This window comes from Sylvia atricapilla, chromosome 5 (genome assembly GCF_009819655.1).
Source record: "Sylvia atricapilla isolate bSylAtr1 chromosome 5, bSylAtr1.pri, whole genome shotgun sequence".
Classification (NCBI taxonomy): domain Eukaryota; kingdom Metazoa; phylum Chordata; class Aves; order Passeriformes; family Sylviidae; genus Sylvia; species Sylvia atricapilla.
Genome location: NC_089144.1, coordinates 36,090,541 through 36,111,967, shown reverse-complemented (window position 1 = coordinate 36,111,967; position 21,427 = coordinate 36,090,541).

Here is a 21,427-nt window from a genome sequence, read left to right as displayed (position 1 = left end):
AGTAGAAAGAAGTACATGAGAAAAATTTAAGAAATACTTTATTTAATCATGATTTTGATGGCGTATTTATGCAATATAATATGTACTAATTAAATAAATCACTCAAGGTATTATAATTTTATTTTATAAGAAAGAAAAATAATTTTTAGTTGATTCTCATGTTAGGTAGTGGTTTTATATTGCTATGCACAGGCATGGCATTTTCTGCTCTTCATAAGCGTAGCCAAAGTTTGCTTCAAGTTAGAACAAAAAAGGAACAAACATGGCTTTTCCCATTGCTAGTTTACTACATCTAAAGTATGTTTCACATACATGACTAGTAGAAAATTACATTCTTTACCCTAGTAAGCCCTGGGTTTTTGTGTAATTATAACTGTCCAGATTTTGAATCTTAGTCATATCATGCCTCTAGCACAAACCAGAACTCCAGTCCTTCAAACATATGCCCATGCCTCACTTTACATAACCTCACATATGTCTAAATTTACACAGCAAATCTGTGCCACCGAGCACAATTTTTCTGAGAGAAAGTTGGAAATTGTTCATCAGTGTTTGGGGAACCATGAATTCCTAAGGAAGAGTCCAAGAACAATTCAACAATAAATGTAAGACATCTAAAAAGTAGAACAGTATTTTTAGAAAAGCATGCCTGAGCTATTAAGGAAATGTCAAGCTCACAGAATCTTATCTCACAAAGCATTCCTGACAAAGATCATCCAACAGCATTAGGTAGAGGAGTCTGCAGGGATGAAGTGCTGTGATTACAAAAAGAAGAGGAGGAAAAGTATAAGATGGGACAAATGAAACATCTTATGTGTGGCAAATTGTTTGGAAGCAAGCCATCTTTTTCTTGCTGTCACCACTAGAATAAATTCAAGATGTTTTCATCTGTAACGGTGTTTTCAAGTCTGCACAAAAGCATTTTCCCACACAGTTCCCAAACCTATTATATTGGAAAAAATTCGAGAAAACAGCAACAAAGCAATTATAACTGTTCAGCCCACATTGACAAATAACTACTATTTAATTACCATCATTGAATTTGATCAGTACAGAGACTTTATAAAAAAAAGAGAGTCAGTTTTGCCACTGGTGAATGCTGGCCGTGGAATCCTACTTGCCATCCTCTGTTCCTCTCTCCAGTGCTATAACCATATGATTTATTAATGCACAGCTCATTTGCACAATTGGAGGTGTTGAGCTGTGAAAAATTACAGATAAACATTTGGGGGTTAAAATATGGACATCTCCTTTAAGGTACCTTAGACATAGTTACCCTTGTGTCTGCTGATTTTCAGAGCTACAGGGGGCTTCTGATGAGTGTCATGAGAAGTCACATTTTCGTCTTATTTCCAGCTCTAACATTCTTTTGGGTTAGGAACAACAAATTATCTTATGTCAAGACAGCATACCTGGAAAGACTTGTCCTTCTGCAAAGTGTATTATCTCCTCTTAGTTCACCAGTAGCCAAAAGCCTTTAGCATCTAAAGGTTTTGTAGGGATTAATATGAAAGAAATCTGTATCAGAGCCAAATACTAAACAACACCCATCCACACAATAAAAATCATTGATACCGAATATCCTTCAGTAGTTGAGGCATAAATACTTTCTTATTCAATCTGCGTTTTTCATCTGTCACTACAACATAGACTATTGTTTCTATGAGCCAGTTATACCAAACATTAGGAGATAAAGGTACATACTGAATGTGCCTAATCTTTAACACTGTTGTGAAAAAGAAAACCAAAACCAAATGAAAACTAATAGTGCAGCTAAAAAATAAGACTCAAAAGGTGCTATTCCCTCACCTGCTGTAACTCCAGGAGAGGGACAGCGGTAGCCTGCAGGTAACAAGGCAGCTCTGAGTACTGGGTGGGGCAGAACTTTCATCTCTGATAAGCGACCCAGAACCGCCCAGAAAGGAGGAGCCAAAGCATCTCCAACGAGATAAAAAGGAGCCACAGGTGGGAGGAGACATCCAGGGCTCCCATGGGACTAACGTGGTGGTGGGGGTCTCCGTCTCCGTCTCCGTCTCCGTCTCCGTCTCCGTCTCCGTCTCCGTCTCCGTCTCCGTCTCCGTCTCCGTCTCCGTCTCCGTCTCCGTCTCCGTCTCCGTCTCCGTCTCCGTCTCCGTCTCCGTCTCCGTCTCCGTCTCCGTCTCCGTCTCCGTCTCCGTCTCCGTCTCCGTCTCCGTCTCCGTCTCCGTCTCCGTCTCCGTGTCTTAGAATTTTCTCATCTCTCCTGTTTTTTTTTTTTTCCATCCAAGTTGTGCAGTGATTATGAGAAGACTTAAACATTTTTAAAACAAAAATCTTTGAAATCCTTCAGAAACAAAAATTTCACCGTGCCCATGTAATGATTTTGATTTGAATATTTATTTTCTGGTATGCTGATTCAGACAGAGGCATTTGTCTATAAAATCTTGGTTCTAAAAGTTCATTTTGACATTATTCATACTTCCCACCATTCTCTTAGATCATGCAATGTTTCACACTTGACAATGAAAGTTGTACTTCACAGCACATTTGGTTGCTTATTTTCTATTAGATGTATTGCTTCTCTTTCAGCTGTGAAAGGTTACACTCTCTTTCTCCACATGCTAGGTATGGATGCCACGGGGAGGAAAATATTGACTTTTATCTCTCCAAATATGTTTTGGAATATGATGCCTTTGACAAACATAGAACTGAACTATAAAAATTCGTCTCAAAAAAAAAGTTACAAGTTCAGTGTCACAGGTCTTTACTAAAATTAGAAGTTTTAGTCTTAGATTTGTTCAAAATACGCACCATAAATTTTTTGCAAAACTAGGCTTAAAAACTTATTTATACAGCAGTATTGCACCATTCCACCATCAAGGTTCCTAAAGGTCAGAACAGACAAATATATAAATTGTTTGCTAGAACTCTGACAAAGTATACTTCAGTGCAATGAGAGTAAAACTCTACTGTTTGGCAACACTACTATTGTATGTTTAAATATAAATATCCATAGCTCACAGTTCAGCACGTTTCCTGGAAATTTCATTGGATGGTAAAAAACTCAGTCCTTAGTTTTTAAATGTATGGGTCAAAAGTAGCCCCAAGGTGAGATCATACTTTTGGCATACTTTTTTTTCACACCTCATCTTATAATACCACAATAGGATGTAGTGTATTAGTGCAGTGTACTCCAATGTGTACTTGTGTATGTGTACTTTGTACATCCAAAATGTCTGGAGCTATCTACATGGTTTAGATACAACAGTTCTTAGCTATCACTGATTTAAAAATAGTGCCACTCTAATCACCCCCCTGCTTCTGAAAATTTATTTTAACCCAGTGATTTATGTTAGAATGATTGCCTGTGGAAACTGCTGAGCAGTAGCTTCCACAAGTTATTTCAAGTATCTTTCAAAAATGGGCACTAAATGTAAAAGATGATTACTACAAATTGCGACTTAATGACAGCCTGCCTTCAGAGCAAAAACAAAACAGGGTTTATATGGGTGGTTCTGTCTTAAAATTGTTTATACTGACAATTTTTCAATATATTTACATGAAGCAATAAACATGAAACTTGACTTGCTGCGGTGTTCAATTTTGATTAAAGACGTGGTGATTGTCATGAAATAGGAGTAACCTGAAATCAAAATGACCCTTTCAACAGACTGTGACTCGTGAGATAAATACAGTTTGTTTGCATCACTACTTTTCACTCTAAATCTCAGTACTTTATTGCTAGCCTTCATAAAGGGACCTCCTTTGAGTAAAGCAATACTCACCATCATTTCCAGGTGATTTGTAATCCAGGAACTTTTTCAAAAATTTTTTTCTCCATATAGAACTGACCTGAATGGAATGAAACTTCTATTTCACAACTGCTGAGGTTTTTGACATCTGTTTTCCTTCCTGACTCTAATAAAAATCAATTCTGAAAAAAACTTTTAGAAAAAAATTTAGTTATCCAGAGTGTCTCTTTGATTTAATTCTTGACAATTCTTTATTTCTTTATTGTTTGGCTATAGCTCATCACTCTGAACTGATACAAAAAATTTCACAAAATCTTCAGATAATATCCTTTTCAAAGTCACTGTGTGGTTGCAAAACCTCATATTGCTATTATTTTCCCATCCTACACCTCCACCCTGTCTGCAACAAAATTTTAAACATTCTACTAAAGAATAGAGCTGGCCAGAATTTTTGGGTTAATTATTTAATTCCAGTCAAAGGCAGAGTACTGAACATGAACATTTTGATATTGAAGAGAGCAACAATTATTTTTATAATCTTACAATATTTTATGAGACAAGTGTCTATATTTAAACCAGCTTATCTGAAGATTTTACAAATTTTAAGTTGATTTCCTTCATACTCCCAGGAGGCAGTAGTAGGGGAAATTCCTTTCAGCATTTTCATTAATCACTTGGAGGATGGGACAGAGTACACTTTCAACAAGTTTGCACGTGATTCAAAACTGGGAAGAATGACTGATACACCAAAGGGTTGTGCTGTCATCCAGAATGACTTCAAAAGGCTAAAGAAATGGGCTGGCAGAAACCTCATGAAATTCATCAAGGAGAAGTGCAAAGCCCTGCGGCTGAACAGGAAAATCTCCACATACCAGAACAGGCTGGGAAGTGGAAGGCTTGAAAGCAAATTTAAACAAAACCCCTGGGATTCCTAGTGGACACCACACTGAGCCAGCAGTGCATGTAAGTGTCAAAGAGGGCAAACAGCCTCCTGGACCCCTTTGAGGGGAACATTGCCAGCGGATTGAGGGAGGTGATCATTCTACTCTTGTCACCCCGGTGAGATGTATCTGGACTACTGAGTTCAGACCTGACCTCCTCAGTACATGAGAAATATGGAGCTACTGCAGCAACAGTAATTGAGGGCCTTCAGGATGATTAAAAGGTGGGAGCATCTCTCCTGTGAGGAAATGCAGAGAGAAATGAGACTGTTTAGCCTGGAGAAGAGAAGGCTCAGAGGGATCATACCAATGTGTATAAATCCTGATGGGTGTAAATCATACACAGCCAGACTCTTCCCAGTGGTGCCCAGTGACGGGAGGCAAAGATCATAAACTGAAATATGGGGAATTCCATTTAAACATAACAAGAAGTCCTTTCTCTCATATGGTGAAAGATATGTGTCAATGTTTCCTACAGATTTCCTACAGAAGTTGTGGAATATCCAGCCTTGGAGATATTCAAACATTGACCAGACCTTGTTCTGAGCACCCTGCTCTAAATGGTTCATCTTTCATCTTTCATCTTTCTTTGATCTCCAAAGCTCTCATCCAACCTCATTCATTGCATTATTCCATGAAAATGAACCATGTTTTGTGTCCAATGCAGTCAGCTGTGTGAATGTCTCCCAACAAAAGTAAAACCTGCAAACAAAGCCCTGTTTCTTTTCATATTGACTTTTTTCCCTGCTGATCGTCAAAATTCTACTCTTTGTTGGAGATTCAGTTTATGAGTATTACCTCCCATGAATCAAGGGCATGTGCTTTTTCCTAAGTGACAGGTTGTTGCTTCTAACTCTTCAATATCAGCAGAGAAATATTTAGAAAGGAGCCACAGGGTAGAGAGCTAGACCCTTTTGCTCATCTCACTTGTAGAAAATCAGTTCACCCAGAAGCTGTCATCTGAAGTCAATCCACTGGCTTTACAAAGTGCATGCAATCTCAGAATTGTTTTCTCAGAGGATGCTGCATCTAGCAAACAAATTGGAATGAAGCTTATTCACCTGTAGGCCATTATAACAGCAGTAGCAGCTTGGTAGGGCAAGAAACATACAGGCAATTTAATCTGCAACTAACAGACTGAATCTGTTTGGCATTGGAGAGAAAGGAAAAAACCAAGCCCAAACAACCCCAGAGATAAGGATTAAAGTCAGAAGAAACACACAGGAAATATTTCCTTTTTCTGACTCTACAAACATGACCCATTTTTATTTCTGATGAGGATTTTCTTTGTGGATTTTTTTCCCCATTCACATGCTCTCTTTTCTTTGCCCCATTGTGCTTACTAAAGTGATTTCCAGTAATGGTTAAAGAGTGTGAACACTCTTTCTTTATTTGCAGGATGTCAAGATGCATGCAGGTTTCCTTTAGGCTACCTGGACGGAAAAGGCAATGGCCTGTGCAATAAGCAGACATCCACAGCAATACTTTAGGTCTTCATGATCCCCTTGGGGGAAGGAAAGCTTCAGGCTCTTTCAGTCTGGAAGAGCAGAGAGGTAGGATTCAAGCCTCAGTAGTTCCGTGTTAAATACTATATCGGAAGGGAGATGCACTGAGAAATGTCAATGGAAATGTAAGAAGAAGGATGAAAATCATTGGAAGAACTGCTATGAATATATATTTGTCCTGGGTTACAATCATATAGCTAGTCATGGTGGCATACTGACAGTCAGACAAACTGTTTTCTACAGACAGACTATTTTCTACAGTCTGTTGCAGAAACCTTGACTAGCCTTCAGCAATTCTGTGACCAGTGTAACTCTACAGGTATGCTTCCAAATCTTCCTCTTCAGAAGTTAACCACTGTGATCTCTCTAATGAAAAGTCTGAAAGCACTGTTTTGCAGTGTTTTCTAGGTAATATGATTTGTTTATAATGCAACACAGACTGTGTTTCTTTCAGGGTGAACCAAGTACATTCTATCCTGTATTAAATGGGATAAAATGAGCATAACCTATGGCATGGGTCTGCTTTGGCACATTGCTCTGGCACTTTCTGCACAGGAAGGAGCTATTATCAATTTATCCTGTCATCCATCCAACAGAACAGGAATTTTCAATTTCTTTTCACATTCCTTGGATGTTCTCAAATACGTGTTAAAAAATACAAGGTGCATAATCACGTTTTACTTGTTTGACTGGAATTTCTTGTCTCATACTAACATAAAGGACAACTGTGGCTACAGCGGGAGAGCCAATGAGATCATGATACTGAGCAAACTGGTCCCAATTTGAAGAGGAATCAGGAGAAGTATGCTTTGCAGTGAAATCACTCCCCACAGACTGATGCGTGGGAACCTGTTTTGAGAAAGGGATGGTTACAGGTAATATTCCTGTTAAGAAGTTCCTAATTGTTTTCATGCATTCTGACCATTACCTTTCAAAAGTCTATTTTCTCTATGTCTCTTTTCACTGAAGATGATCAAATGAAATGTCCAATGATGCAGCTCAGTAATGTTTCCATAAAAAGGATCACTTTGGAATGACAAGACTTTTTCATTTCTATTCCCTATCTTCTTTCTAACGAACAAAGTGTTCTTCCTCTGAAATACTGTAGCATATTTTAGGGTACAGTTTCCAGACTTCTGGAATGTACAGCATCCCAGATACTTTGACTTGGGCTATCCCCAAATCCCATTCTTGCACCATTAGCTACCTCCACCATCTCACTGAGAGTTTGCTTTATTTTTCACTGACACCTTCAATTGTTTCCAAAACACACCAGTATTCGTCATACTGAATAACCACTCTCTTTATTATAGCCTTGATGCATATCACAGAATCACAGAATGGTTTGGGTTGGAAAGGGCCTCAAAAATCCTCAAATTCCAACGCCTTCCCCCACCATGGGCGTGGATGCCACCTACTAGACCATGTTGCTCAGGTCCCATCCAACTCAGCCTTGAACACTTCCAGGGCCAAGGCATCCACAACTTCTCTGGGGAATCTGTTTCAGTGCCTCACCATCCTCTGAGTAAGGAACTTCTACCTAACACCTAAAGTAAATCTCTCCTCTTTTAGTTTAAAATAATTCCCCTTTGTCCTGTCTTGTATTTTTCTCTCTTATAATAGTATATTTGTTATGATCTAGGATGAGCGTTGTTTGGGAAATGTTACGGGAAATATTTATTTTAACATTTTTTGATTAAGTTCTGTGTTTTGCAGATAGTATCCCTGATCTCACACTGTATATGTTGTTGGTATACTCCTGTGGCAACCTGTTTGTGTTCTGCCCCTTTGTCCTTCGGGAGCCTGCTTGAAAGTATTAATAGCAACTGAGTGAAATATTTATGTTTCAATGGTATAGAAGCTTCCTATATGTCAGACTAAATATCGGTTCAATTATGTTCCTTAACAGCTCTCTACAGTTTTAAATCAAACTATATAATTTAGAAGTAAAGTTGTGCCTGATAATAATAATTCAGAGAATATACATCTTCTTTTTGACTAATAGATACAAATTGCCCATCATTTTAAACCTGATATTAATCCTAATATTGGTATCACAGCACTGAGATGAACTCCCTGTTCATGAAGTGTTATCATTGCAGACATCTGGCAAATTGGCTGTTAACTTCTGACACAACTGATATGCCTTTTAATATTGCAGTATTCTGTTTCAGAAAAAGAGTGCCCGTTTCCCAGTGATGAACCATTTTAATGATTTTATGTAGAAATACAGCTAATGAAAAATAATGTCAAGGGACTTATGAATTCAGTTTTTTATTTTCCATTCCAACAGTACTCACTGCAATATCACAATATTATGCCTTATGAAGATCACACACAGGTACACTTCACTTTCTGTTTCAGACTGCCTACCATAAATAGGAAAGATTGCACTAGTATTAGGAGAATGTCCCACAATGCTTGAATTGTCCTGCAAATAGAAGCATTAAAATAATTTATTCTTTCTATTACATTTGGCCCATGCATTGCCTGAGGCATTAATCTCTCACAGTTACTGTTCTCTTTTGCTGTAAGCATCCTAATGAGGAAATGAGAGCCCTAACTCAGATAAAATTTTAAAATCAGACTAATACTAGGCTTAAGAATATGCCTATATAGCCCATATATAAAAATATTATAAGATACTAGAAGTACAAGCGAAAGCTCACATTATCACTGTCACTCCATTAGATTTCCTTCTTGAGCACTAGTAGCAATTATCACAAAGTAGAGTGGAATGTAGAAATACATAAATGTTCATGCTTGGTCAGCTCAGTGATCTATTCAGCTCAGTATCCTGTCTTTAATCATGGATGTTTCCAAAATATGAAGTCTCTATTATCCTCTAAACTGTTTCCCAGAAAAATATTTTTCCACAAGTTCTTTCATTGAAGGGGTTTCATTGTATGCTGAAATGTGAATGCTTATGGCTCTTTTCTACTTTACCATATTTGCCACAATAAGAAAAGTTGTTTGACATTCATAGATGATAGAGGTTTCACCTACTTTGCTTCTCTTCAGATGCAGTTAAGACACAGATTTTGCTTTATACTGCCAAGTTGTCCTATGATATTTTAATATAATTAGAATAATTATAATTACAACTCTATAAAGTTTATATTTTCTTTGTTGTAATATTAATTATAATAATTGACTGCAAAAAACTGATGGTATAGGACAATATGCTGGAATGAGCTTTATGGCAGTGTGCACCAGTCTGACACTGATCTGTTACAGGTTAAATTACCCACACTTTTCTTAATAAACTTCCTTTGTTGATAGATTTTAAACATACAGTTAATTTCCAATAACTGTTTTGACAATCTTAAATAAAGTGATCCTCAAATTAATCAGTATCAACATGCTCTAATGCTAGTATTCAGGGAAATGCACTGACTAATATTTGTTCCACCTGTAAAAAATTATACCATGTTTTTTTCCAGCAGGTAGGTGATAATTAGTCCTTTTATTTATTTCAGCCATTTTAACTGATTCCAAAATACGGTTCAGTGATCTGTTCTCTCTTGGATGAAATCCAAATGGTTTCAAAATACAGACACATTTGCCACTTTCCAGTCCCACAGGATGGTAGCCGATTTTAATGAGCTTTTTAAACATTTTCCTTACTGGATCCACATTTAGTCTGTTTTGGGGTATTTTCAAAACCCTACAAAGCATTCAGTCTTCAGAACTTTCAACTTAATTTATCATTTTGTTCTGACATGTCTCACTAGAGAGCTTGCAAGACTCTAACCACAGACAGGAGGGAAAAAAACAGCCCTGCATGATGATAAAGTCCAGCACTTTGCTGAATGGGCTTGTAAACGCAATAAAACCTGAAACAAAGTACTTCTGGAAAGTGCACAATTTGTCCATGCTCCATGAGGCACGCAGTACAGTCCCAGAGCAGTCCAAGTGGCACACTGTTCTGCACTGAAATAATGTACAAATCTCACAGCAATCTGGTGGGGATTTCGGAAAAGAGGTGGTGGGAGAGTTGTGAATTGAAAAGGAAAATCTAGTGAAGAGCAGAGAGAAATCACAGTGTTGCTCTTGCAACACACTATAGATGAAATCCCAGTTTGGGGAGTTAGGAAGCCATTAGATTTTGAGTGGAAATGTTCAGATTTTAAAAGTAATTTCTTAGTACACACAGAGTTTAACTGCATATTCAATTTTTATTCAGTACACGGCCTTTAAGCAAAATTATTTTTTTCTGGAAATATAAGGTATGCTGCTTATTTTCATGTTAGTACTGGACAAATCCTCTTCATTTTTAAACTCAATTTTAATAGTAACTTAAGTGTTATTTTACTGTATCATCACTAACTAGAAGTGTGTGTTGAAAAGCAGTAATAAACAAACTCATTTTCTCCGCATTGAAAAATTACAGACAGTTCTATTTTGAAAAATTCAGAAATCAAAGTTCAGTTGACACAGGGCTAGATTATCATAAAGGTGGCCTTCTACACTTGCTGGGACAGAGCATAAGACTAGCAAAATTAAAATGTGTACTAAATGTCATCTGTTATTCTCTTAATACCATCGCCCTATCCCACTTACTAGCAAGTCCACTAACACTAGATCTTAAATCATGCATAAGCTGAAGCAAATACTCTAAAATCTAACCAATAAAAGCTATATGCAATAAATTGTATTAAACTAAATCATGTTTCTGTGAGGATAAATATCACAACACCATGAATCTTTCACTAAACAGACGTTTCAAAATTGCCAAAAAGGAGTCAACATTCTTAATCAGCCAGGACCACATTAGGAATTGTGATACAGTTCATTACTTTTGAGATGTTGCACAGCATTAAAGACTTCCATAGGCTTAATTTGACATTAAGCCATCAAACTGTGTAAAATAAATTATAAGAAAACAAACTTCAAATACATTTACCTTCCAAACAGATCTGAATTTTGCACACATATTTTCTTCCTGAGACTATTAAGGTAGAATACCAAAAATATATGTGTTAACATACATTAAAAATAAATCAACAGTAATCTCTATTTTTTCTTAGCCATTTAGTTCACGATTAAGTACTGGGAAAAGAAACATTTTAGTATAGCAGTTACTTCTATTGAAAAATGCCAACACTCTTGCGTATTTTTTTCCACACCAAGTTTATGCTAAAAAAGTAGTATGTTCTACAATCTATTTTTTGTAGAATAAAAGAATAAAAGAACTTTGTCTTTTCTGTTGTCCGTAAATTAGTGCTAAGAATGAGAATGTGTCAGTCTTTATATAAAAGTATTTTAACGTTTGAATGAATTGCTTTCAAATTGTGTTTGCATCTGAAGGATTTTTCTTACTGAAGCCTACATTCAAGGTTTATTTTCTATACATTTTTAAAGTTTCAACTACCTTATGAGAATGTTCAGAATCACAATGGAGCAAGTTTTTCAGCTCAAAATGTCTCACTTCTTCCCCCTCTGCCCCCCCACCCCACCCCAGTTCCAAGAAAAGACCACAATGGCTATCATCTTCAGAATTCACTGAAAGACCAAAAGATACACACAGGGCATATAGACACAGTAATGTCAACACTGCACAGTGAGACAGCTCTTGGTGAGAAGACGTACAAAGAACAACAAATGAAAACAGAGCCTTCCCCAACCCCTCTGCCTGGACACAGACCACACCTCTGTGTAGGCAGGTAAGTAATTGGTCCTGCTGATATTCAGGGGAAGGGGTACAACGTAACCTGCTGTTCTTAAGAGCTGGAAACAGATCATTATATTTTAGGACATATACATAACCTGTTACCCATAAAGCTTTATAAAGTCTTTATTACCCGGTCTTTACTCCTTTAACCCCTCACTTTTGTTTCATGCCCCACTCCTGCAAAACTTTACAAAGCTGTGTCGAGTGCGAAGCCTTGTCAGCAGCATCAATCACCTCAGTGGCTCTCTGATCCAAAAAGGGAAATATATTTTTGGTCTTCACAGGCCTGACGCTTTAAGTTTACACAGTCTGAGGCAGGAGCTTCATTTATTCTTCCATCTGAGCAATGCTAGTAGCCATCCAAAATAAGAAACACCTGTGTATGGGTATGATATCATTAAAACATGTAACTAGTTACATTAAGTGTTAGTCATGTATTTGAGGTGCTGAAGATTAAAAATGCCCCAAAACAAACAATCCTCCCTGTTGAGCTTGTCAAATGGGACTCATTGTGCCTTTTGTAATGTACAGAAGGGGCAGGGAAAGGTCATTTCAGGAGATCAGGACTGGCTGACTGATCGCAACTAGAGCTCAGGCCATTTGGTTCTGCAGAAATCTATGGCAGATCTCCCTTGCCTTCTGGTACTCTAGGATTTCACCTTCTGAATTAATGGGAATGGAATGAAAACTAGATGTCTTGCCAGAATCACCCTATTCCTATCTGCTCATCTGACTTTGTAATATGGAAACAAATTGAAAGACATTTTTTTTCAGGTAGAATATCTGAGACCTGAGGTGGAATTGTTTGCACATGATTCCTAACTTCCCTTTTGGTGAAAGGGAAGGATAACAGACTGCTGAGGTCTTCCTGAATTAATTAATTCCTCTTTTTTTCTCCTCTACAAAGGAGAATTCCTTTTGAATAATGAGAACCTGCTTAGGGAAGAAAATTTTTATTGCTGTTTCTGACTTACTATGATAGAATTAAATGGAACAGAATTCTTTTTCTTCTACCAGCACCATTCTTGATTAAGTTTCTCTGAATGCCATGCCTGGCTTTTGGGAGAGGAATTCTCTGTTCAATGAAGGAATGAGCGGATTGGCCAGCTTTCTATTCAAGACTCTGCTAACCTATCATACACGCTCTATTAACTTGTCACAGAGCTGATGTACAGAAGGATTAGGTGTGCAAATGGTCTAAAGAAAGGACATGGAAACCCAGGATCAAGACAGGTGCCAAGTTCTATGCTTCGAAGGAATGATCAGCCCTGGGAATTCAAGACTTTGCAAAATAAATGAAGTCTCTCTTCTACAGAAACATATCAGGTTACCCCATGAGAATTAGTGTCAGCAGAGCTGTTTTACTGCAAGAAGGGTAAAATTCAAACTAGGGCATACAAACCAGAGTATATTTTATATAATGAATATAAAAATCTCTTTCATTTAGCTTTGGTAAGGCTGCAGCTGAAATTCTATGTCCATTCTTGGGCACCACTCTTCCAGATAGGCATGTATTAATTTGAGTGGAGGTCCAGGGCAGATCAAGAGGAACAAGTTGTATTCTAAAAATGTAAGTTCTAAGGAAAATTTGAATAAATTTTTTCTACTTATTCTGCAAAGTAAAAGTGAGGGGCTGTTGAATGACATTCAACAAATCTGTTAGAAGATTTGGACACTAAGGAGTAGCCTGGTCTCCATATCAGTGAGACAAGGACAAGAAGTAATTGGTGACAAGAGAGATTCAGATTAGTTTTTAGAAAGATTTCTAACTCAGAAGATTGATTAACCAAGAAGCGAATCCTGTGAACTTTCCATTGCTGGAAGTATTTGAGTGGTCATATTAGGCAGATGTCTATCCAGTATGACACAAGTACAGGTAACTAGCAAAATATTACTCATGTTATATTCTAAGAATTAATTTGTTTCATCTTTTTCCCTGTATTTTATTGCAATTCCATAAATTTTAGTTCCATAATGTATGGCTGAAGCCATAGTCCGGCAAAACAGAATCTAAGTATTATTTTTACTTCTTGATACAAAATGCTCAGATGTTAACCAGACTTGAGTCTGAAAAAAGCAGGGCAAAATCAAAATCAAGGAGTGATGATAGAACAACTGACAGATTGGATAACAAACATGAGTAGCAATTCTGTTTATGTCAGATGAGTACTGACTCAATTATATCTTTATTACTATCCTTGAATAAATTATTTGTTTAAAAAAGAGCCAAAGGAAATAACATAGATGAATGTGGGAAGGTGCAGTGCAATAGTAATTAGGATACGTTTTGTCTACAGTAAGACATCCAAAATGCAATACTTAAAAAGTATTTAATTCAAAAACCACATTTACAATATCATTCTCTCCACAACCCGAATTGTTTTAAGTTAGGACATAATGTCATCTTCACTTCACATTAAAAAAAATAAAAATATAAAAGACCTATTCACTTATGTACTTTTTAAACAGAGCCTTGAAAGACATCTTCTTTCACTGTAATGCCTATTTTAAATGCAAGCTAAAATTATCTAACTATAATAACAATAAGTATATAAAGATAATTATTGACTAACGAATATTATAGTTTTCAAGTTGCTTCAAGGTATTTTGCATTCTTGGTTGTAGCACAAATACTTTATTGCAAAAGGACAGACGTTTTTATAGCTCTTGCAAATGTGTCTGACACAAACAAAAAATGTCACTAGTCACTTACTACATTTCATTTTAGCTTGCAAGGTGGTAATACTATATTTGAAATCATTGATTTTTACAGGAAAGAACAATCTTTCAGTTTGAAACACCATTTCCAGTTCCCTCAACAAAAACCTGAATTTAAAGTTTGAAAAAGTTTGGAAGCAGCTGAAAATTTGAATTTCACAGATGAGTCTCATCACATATTGACAGCCACTGCATAAAAAATATAGGCTATTATGCAGTAGACAGAATGTATTCTCATTGACCATTTATAATGGAATTTATTTGGAAGTATGTTCACACAGACAACAATGGTGAAAAGAAATAAAATTCAGACATTTCTAAAGGTTTTAGTTTTGATTTTTTGTCTTTATACTTTTTAATGCAAAAAAATCATAGATCTCAGGATTAATATTAATTTCCATCTAACATATTACTAATAGGATGCTAATATGCTCTTACCTTTCATTTTCATAACAATTATTGCAAATCACATATAATTTACATAATTATGGTATGATAATTCACATTAGAATAATTGATGTCAAAAGGCATAAATATGTATATTTTTTTGTTTTAGTGATACCTTGAAGTATTAAGTATTGATATATATCCCTTTATACTTACTACTTATTAGATATACTACATCATGAGGTACAGAAAGGAAAGGAGAGTTGTAGAAGTGTTCAAAATTAGCCAGTGCTAGCTTGGGACTGCTTTTGATGTTTGTATTCAAAATATTCATCTTGGAAAGAGAACATTCTTTCAGGAAACATTTTAACTTTTTATAATGGAAAAAAAAATATCTCAAATGTCCCCATTGCTTCCATGTATTGCAAGATATATTTAAACTATTAATGGCCTACAAAGAAATAAAAATACCATTAAAGGGAGCATGGCCAGCAGCTGGGAGGCAGTACTACTGTTTGCTTTGTTCTAGTAGTCAAAACTCCCCGGACAGAGATAGGGATCTTGAGCATGGAGAAATTGCCCCAGCAACTGTGGCAGATATCTGGCACGAGGGGCAAAAACCAACAATAGGCAAGGAAGAGAAGACTTTTCTGGAGCCTGAAAAGAGCAGTGAAGATTGACTTTGGTCCAAAAAGCTACCAGTACATTTCAGTTAGGAAAGTATGAGGGGAAAACCAGCACACAAAGAACATATTTTCTGTGAAGAAGTATTTAAGTCCCTTTTTTAGTGTCATTTAACAGATCTGATTTTTCTGTGTTCATAGCATTATTTTTATTTCCTTATTAATTGTGTTCTAGCAATTTAGAGTGTTAGAACCCTTTTTGGTGGCTTCTGAAAAGTCACATCAATAAAACAGAAATGGCTCTGTTGTCCACAAAAATCAGATTCATTATCCAGTGTTTAACAAGCCAATAATTACATACTCAATAGAGACATTGATTATTTATTTCAGTGTTGCACAAGCCCAGGTGCTTGGTGGTATTCCACAAATAAAGGGCACAACTATCAAAACCTTCCACTATTTGCATTTTAGTAAACAAAGGAATTAGCAGTCACACATCACATAGCTCTCTTATCATTTAGTATTCTGTCTTCTATTGGTTCATGATTCTCTTTCCTCTATGATAATTAGTTCACGTGCTCTGTCTTTCTCTTCTTTGGGGTCAGTAGGTATCTTGTCTCAGCAGTCTGTGAGTCAGCAGTACTGACTGCCCCTGCCAGAATTACCTTTACCCCAGAGGAGCTGATTTCAACACTGTTGCTGAGTTGGTTTTGTTAGTTTCCTCCATATCTTGGGAGTTCTGCCAAATGTACTGCCCATAAACTCTGCACTTTTTGTGTCCACTATCCTTCTTCACAGCTTTGTTAACCTCCCCCTAGATCTGAGAGCATTAAAACCTTTCCAGCCGTAAATATTAACATGGCATTTCTACATGCATGTAATTTGCTTTTCTTATACATGAGCATCATTCAGAGCTTGCTAGCTGCTGTGTGTTTCATGGATTAGATCTCCCTTCTTCTTGATTAGTCTCAAGATTATACAAAGATCAAACATAAAAAACCAGAACCTTCTTACAAAAATTTTACTTATTTCATATTTTGCAACAGCTCCAGCCTAGGGCTCTGTGCCAAAAGATGTCTCAGTCACAGGCTGGCTTTCCTGGGGACCCTCATTGCCTCCTGAAAACCTGGCCCTCTCTGCTGTGCTCAGGAGGAATAGTGCCAGTTTTAAACATTAAAAGTCATGAGGTTAGTCCCCAAATTAACAGCACAATTCAGGAATCATGCAGTTTAAAACTAAAAATACATCTCATTCTCTAGCTCCAGTTAGTAGAGCCATGGACTGTACATGTGCTAAATCTTCACATTTTTCTGTTAGTTGCTGAGTTCCATCTTTTTTTTTTTTTTTTTTTAATAAAAGTCTTAACTCTATGGCTTTTTTTTTCTTTCAGCAGCAAGGTCTCCAATAAACTTCAACTTGAAATCAAATTGTGAGCATTATGAACCTTGATTCTTGATTAATTCTAATTGCAGCTGCTCAGGACTCAAAACTCCCATCAAAAAAATCCTACTCCCTGTGAAAAATAATCACAGGATTTGTCACAAGCTGTTTTTACCCAGTATGCATTTTAAACTGTAGTTCAGTTCAGAAACTGTAGAAAACATGCCTTTTCCCCATGTACATAACCATGTCACTTCTGCTCAGTTCAGTTAAGAAAACAAGTGTCTAACACCTTTAATTCCTACCAGCCCTGAAAAATTAACCCCTCTGAAATAGCTCATGTGACTTGTTATAACCTGGGCAGTCACAAATTCTTTGCCCAGTTCTCATTGGGAAACCAAGGGATAATTTTTTTTAAGATGAAGGAAAAAGATATAATCTTTTTGTGTGGTTTTTAATGGGAATGCCATGACTTACAAGTTCAGATTGAGTTTGAAGACTCAAAGCTGAAAAAAATCTTATTTTTCTTCCACTTAAAACAAGCACTTTCAATTTGGAATCAATTGAAAGACAATAAATGCAGAACATTATGATGCTATTTCTACAGAATTGCTTTTCCAGTCTGGAACTGCATTTAGAAGTCAAATTTGTCAAAACATGTCAAGAAAGTGATGAAGCACCAATGGAGTCTGTGTAGCAGAAACTGAGCATACCCTTCCATTAAGCCACCCTCATAGTCATAATCCTGCACCAACAGCCCTCTACCCATGGCAGCTCCTGGGCTCACTTTATCTTGGCTTGCTGCTCAAGAAGGGGAGTTTGGGTCAGATGACTCAGTGTGGTCCCTTCCAACCTTACCCATTCTGTGATTCTGTGAATAAAAACAGCAAAGTGAGGAAGGCCATTTTATGAATACCATTCCTCTGACTGTGGTAACACTAAACACTAAAGGAAAGAACTCCCTACTCTCTCATATCTTGATATTATTAGGTGTACAAGAAAGACTTTGATTACAAACAAGATAGAGTTGTTTCTCTTGTTGCTTTGCTGTTTTCTAATATGTTCTCTTTTAGAAGTACTGTTCTTGTTGAAAGAATGGGCAAAAATGAAGAATATTAAAAAAACAACAGAGATAAAACCCTAGACAAAAAACACAGCAGCTATGATTGCATAACATATTTCCCATTGTGCCAGAAAAAAATTATAGATTGAATTAGATGCAGATTAAATTACTGAGAGTTCATCACAGTTATCTTTAACAACTGCTTATAGAGATATTCACCAATAGTTTGAAATAATAGCTGTTCGTTCGTGTAAGAAGCAGACTTATAACATGATTTTTATTTACTAAAATCCAAAGGTATTTTGTTTTAGTTTTACGAGAACATAACTGAAGTCATCCACATAATGAAGGGCTTAATATATTTCAAGCTTCCTTTGCTCACTTGACACAAATTAGAGCTAAGATAAATGCCATGTATATGTCAGTTTTCCTACTTCTAGAACTACTCAACTACTGAAAAAAAAGGAAAAGGGGAAAATCCTTCTTACTATTTGGATGAATATTACTTCTGGATGACACCACACAATAAACTTGTGAATCTTCATAGAGGAATTTTAAAGGGTTATTTTTAGGCAGATTTCCTAAGTATCTAATGCACTTCATTGCACCTGTTGATTTTATTTTAAAAACATATTCCATGTAATACTGGAAACAATAATTACTATAAATTTTTTAAAAGAGATTGCTAGTTATGGACCACCTCTTTTTAACCTTTTGTATAGGGAGAAATTATTGGTTTAAAGAGCAGATGGTGCAGCACAACCCCTCTCAAGACTTGGAAATAAAAGACAATACCATGTCTGTCTTTATAACCTCTTGAGAAAGGACAGAAATGGGTAGCAGACAACAAGAGAAAAGGTTGAAGCCTTCTTAAAGATTCTAGACTGGAGACAGGGATGGAGAAGCCCTTGCCTGGAAGCTTACAGTCTAAGTGCGAGGGCACAGCTCCCTGGGCTGACAATCACCTTCAAGGGCATCGAGGACTGTGCATAACATGCTCTTGGGGGGTCCTTCTTCTCTCCCAGCGACTGACAATAAGGAAGACAGTGCATAGTGGGAGGAAGAAAAACTTATCTTACGCAACATGGGGTTAAAGATTCGGTTCTGGGGCTGCACTTGCTCAGTTTATACAGCTGCTGTAAGCAGGGCACACGCTACGGTTCGCTCGCCTTCTGTCACGATGACTGCCTCCTGGACAGCCCTGAGCACACAGCTGACACCTCTGCCCTCATCCACCGCGGCATCCTGGGCCCACAACACCCTCTGCAAGGGCTGCTCTGGCAGCTCCTGTCACCAAATTCAGAAGTCTGGAAAACAGAAGGGTCAGAAGTCTGGTCTGAAGGGTCATCATCACACCACTCCTTCAGAGACACCCTAGAGGTGTCTCTTCTTCCTGAATCCTACCACATCACTTTCTTTCCCATCATGTCTTCTCCCAAAGAAACAGGAGTTGTATAATTTTGCTTTCATACACAAATCCAGACTTTGGACAGTTGCTAGAAGTTCCTCTGGTAATATTATTTACACCACATTCAGCATTGGATGAGGAAACAAAGCCTAAAAGACTTCCCAGAGTTTGTGGCAGGAGCAAGTTTCTCTAGGCAAGTGTTCATGTGTTCCTTGGATTCCCTGCACCATAGATTTAAAGACTATGATATGAATATATGACTTGAATACAGTTAAATGTTCATATTGAATATTCTCACATCTCTAGGGGAAAATTAATGACAATATTGACTATCTAGTTTACATATATTTTTGAAATTATCACACTAGCTGGTACTTACTTTATCATTTTACCTGTTGAAGCCTAGGTTATGTTTTTACATGGCAGCAGAGGAGAGTTAGAATCTTCCAGTTAAAGTATATGAAGCGTCCACAAATTTTAGCTGCAAGTTGAAAGCAATAGTATTGTCAATTTTAAAAAAGTTTATCTATTTGAATCAGATTATATATTTATTATTGCTGTATTTAGCAACTGGACTATACCACATATTTCAGAGACAAGTATTTCCAAATTACTGTTTTTTCCTGTGGACAACCATCCTTGCAAAACAATCTTAAATTTTGTTTCACATCATTCCACAGCTGTCTTTGAAATTATCACACTGTGGAGCTCACACAATTACCTGCAAGATACAAATACTGAAATTGAAATCCAAGTCACAATTTGCATTGTAGGGTATCTATTTTGAAGAAAAGTTGGGAAAAAAGGGAAAAAGCATGAAGTCGCAAGTAGTAACTGAATCTGAATATAAAAATGTGACAACTCTCTAATATGGTATGTCATTTTATAGCAAGACATCCTACCAGTACCCTTCTGTTGTCTATGATAATATAAATCATTGCACCTCTTATATTATTTAAGTCTATAACAGAGTTAAAACTTGAGAAAATGAAGTGGGAAGGGAATTACCTGCACGTGTTGGTAACACATAGATCTGCTGCATTTCATATTTAAAATATTTTACAAAGAAATTTAATCATGTATCCAGAGTGAACCAACAGTTAGAATAACAGCATGTATTTTAGAGTCACTCTAGAACTGTGACACAAAATACAGCGCTGAGATTTTTTTTAAAAAAAAGCCATGAAACAAACCCCACATGTACCAGTGAATCGTAGTATTCCATTAATAAATGGATACAAAGGAAAACATTTTTTTTCTGGGTTTTGAATGCGTGTTAAAGACAAAACATGTGAGAATAGGGACAGCAAAAATGTGACTCGTTACTTCATCACTGCATAGACTGAAAATATTTGTGAATGAATTTAACTTCATGTATGCATGCTTTCATCTTTCTGGCTGTAGTTGCACAGCAAATCATTTGTGATCCTGTTGAAACTGGGCAAGCAGTGCCAAGAAGTCCAGCAGAGTCACCATTTGCTGCTCATTAGAATGGGACAAATGGGTAGCATTAAACCATTCTGCTGCGTTTACATTTCAAACAGGTATTTCTTGTGGAAAAAAAAAATGAAAAGCAGTAACAAGGTTCTGGAATTTGCTTTCAGGACTTTAACAGAAATTTTGTGTTAGAAATGTATGCTAAATGTATGCTTGGAGGGAGATGGATATGAAAGCTCAGTGGTTCTTCTTCCTAATAACGTGCTAAAGCCATGAGGTCAGAGTTAATCTGGCAAGACAGGCAGGCTCCCTCTCTGCCATCCTTGGTTGTGAGTGCCCCATTGCATCCAGGCTACTCAAAGGGGGAGGACTTATCAACCCCTGGCAAACGCTGGAGCTGTGACAATTGTCTGCCCCATCTGCCTCTTGTGCAATCAAGTTGTAGATCTGTTTCTGTAGGAATATTCCACTTTCATGGTCACTATACAAAGGCAGCAAGCACCAAAAAAAATCATTTTCTTTGTGAATCCTGGGAGGCTGCACTATCGTGACTCACCCTT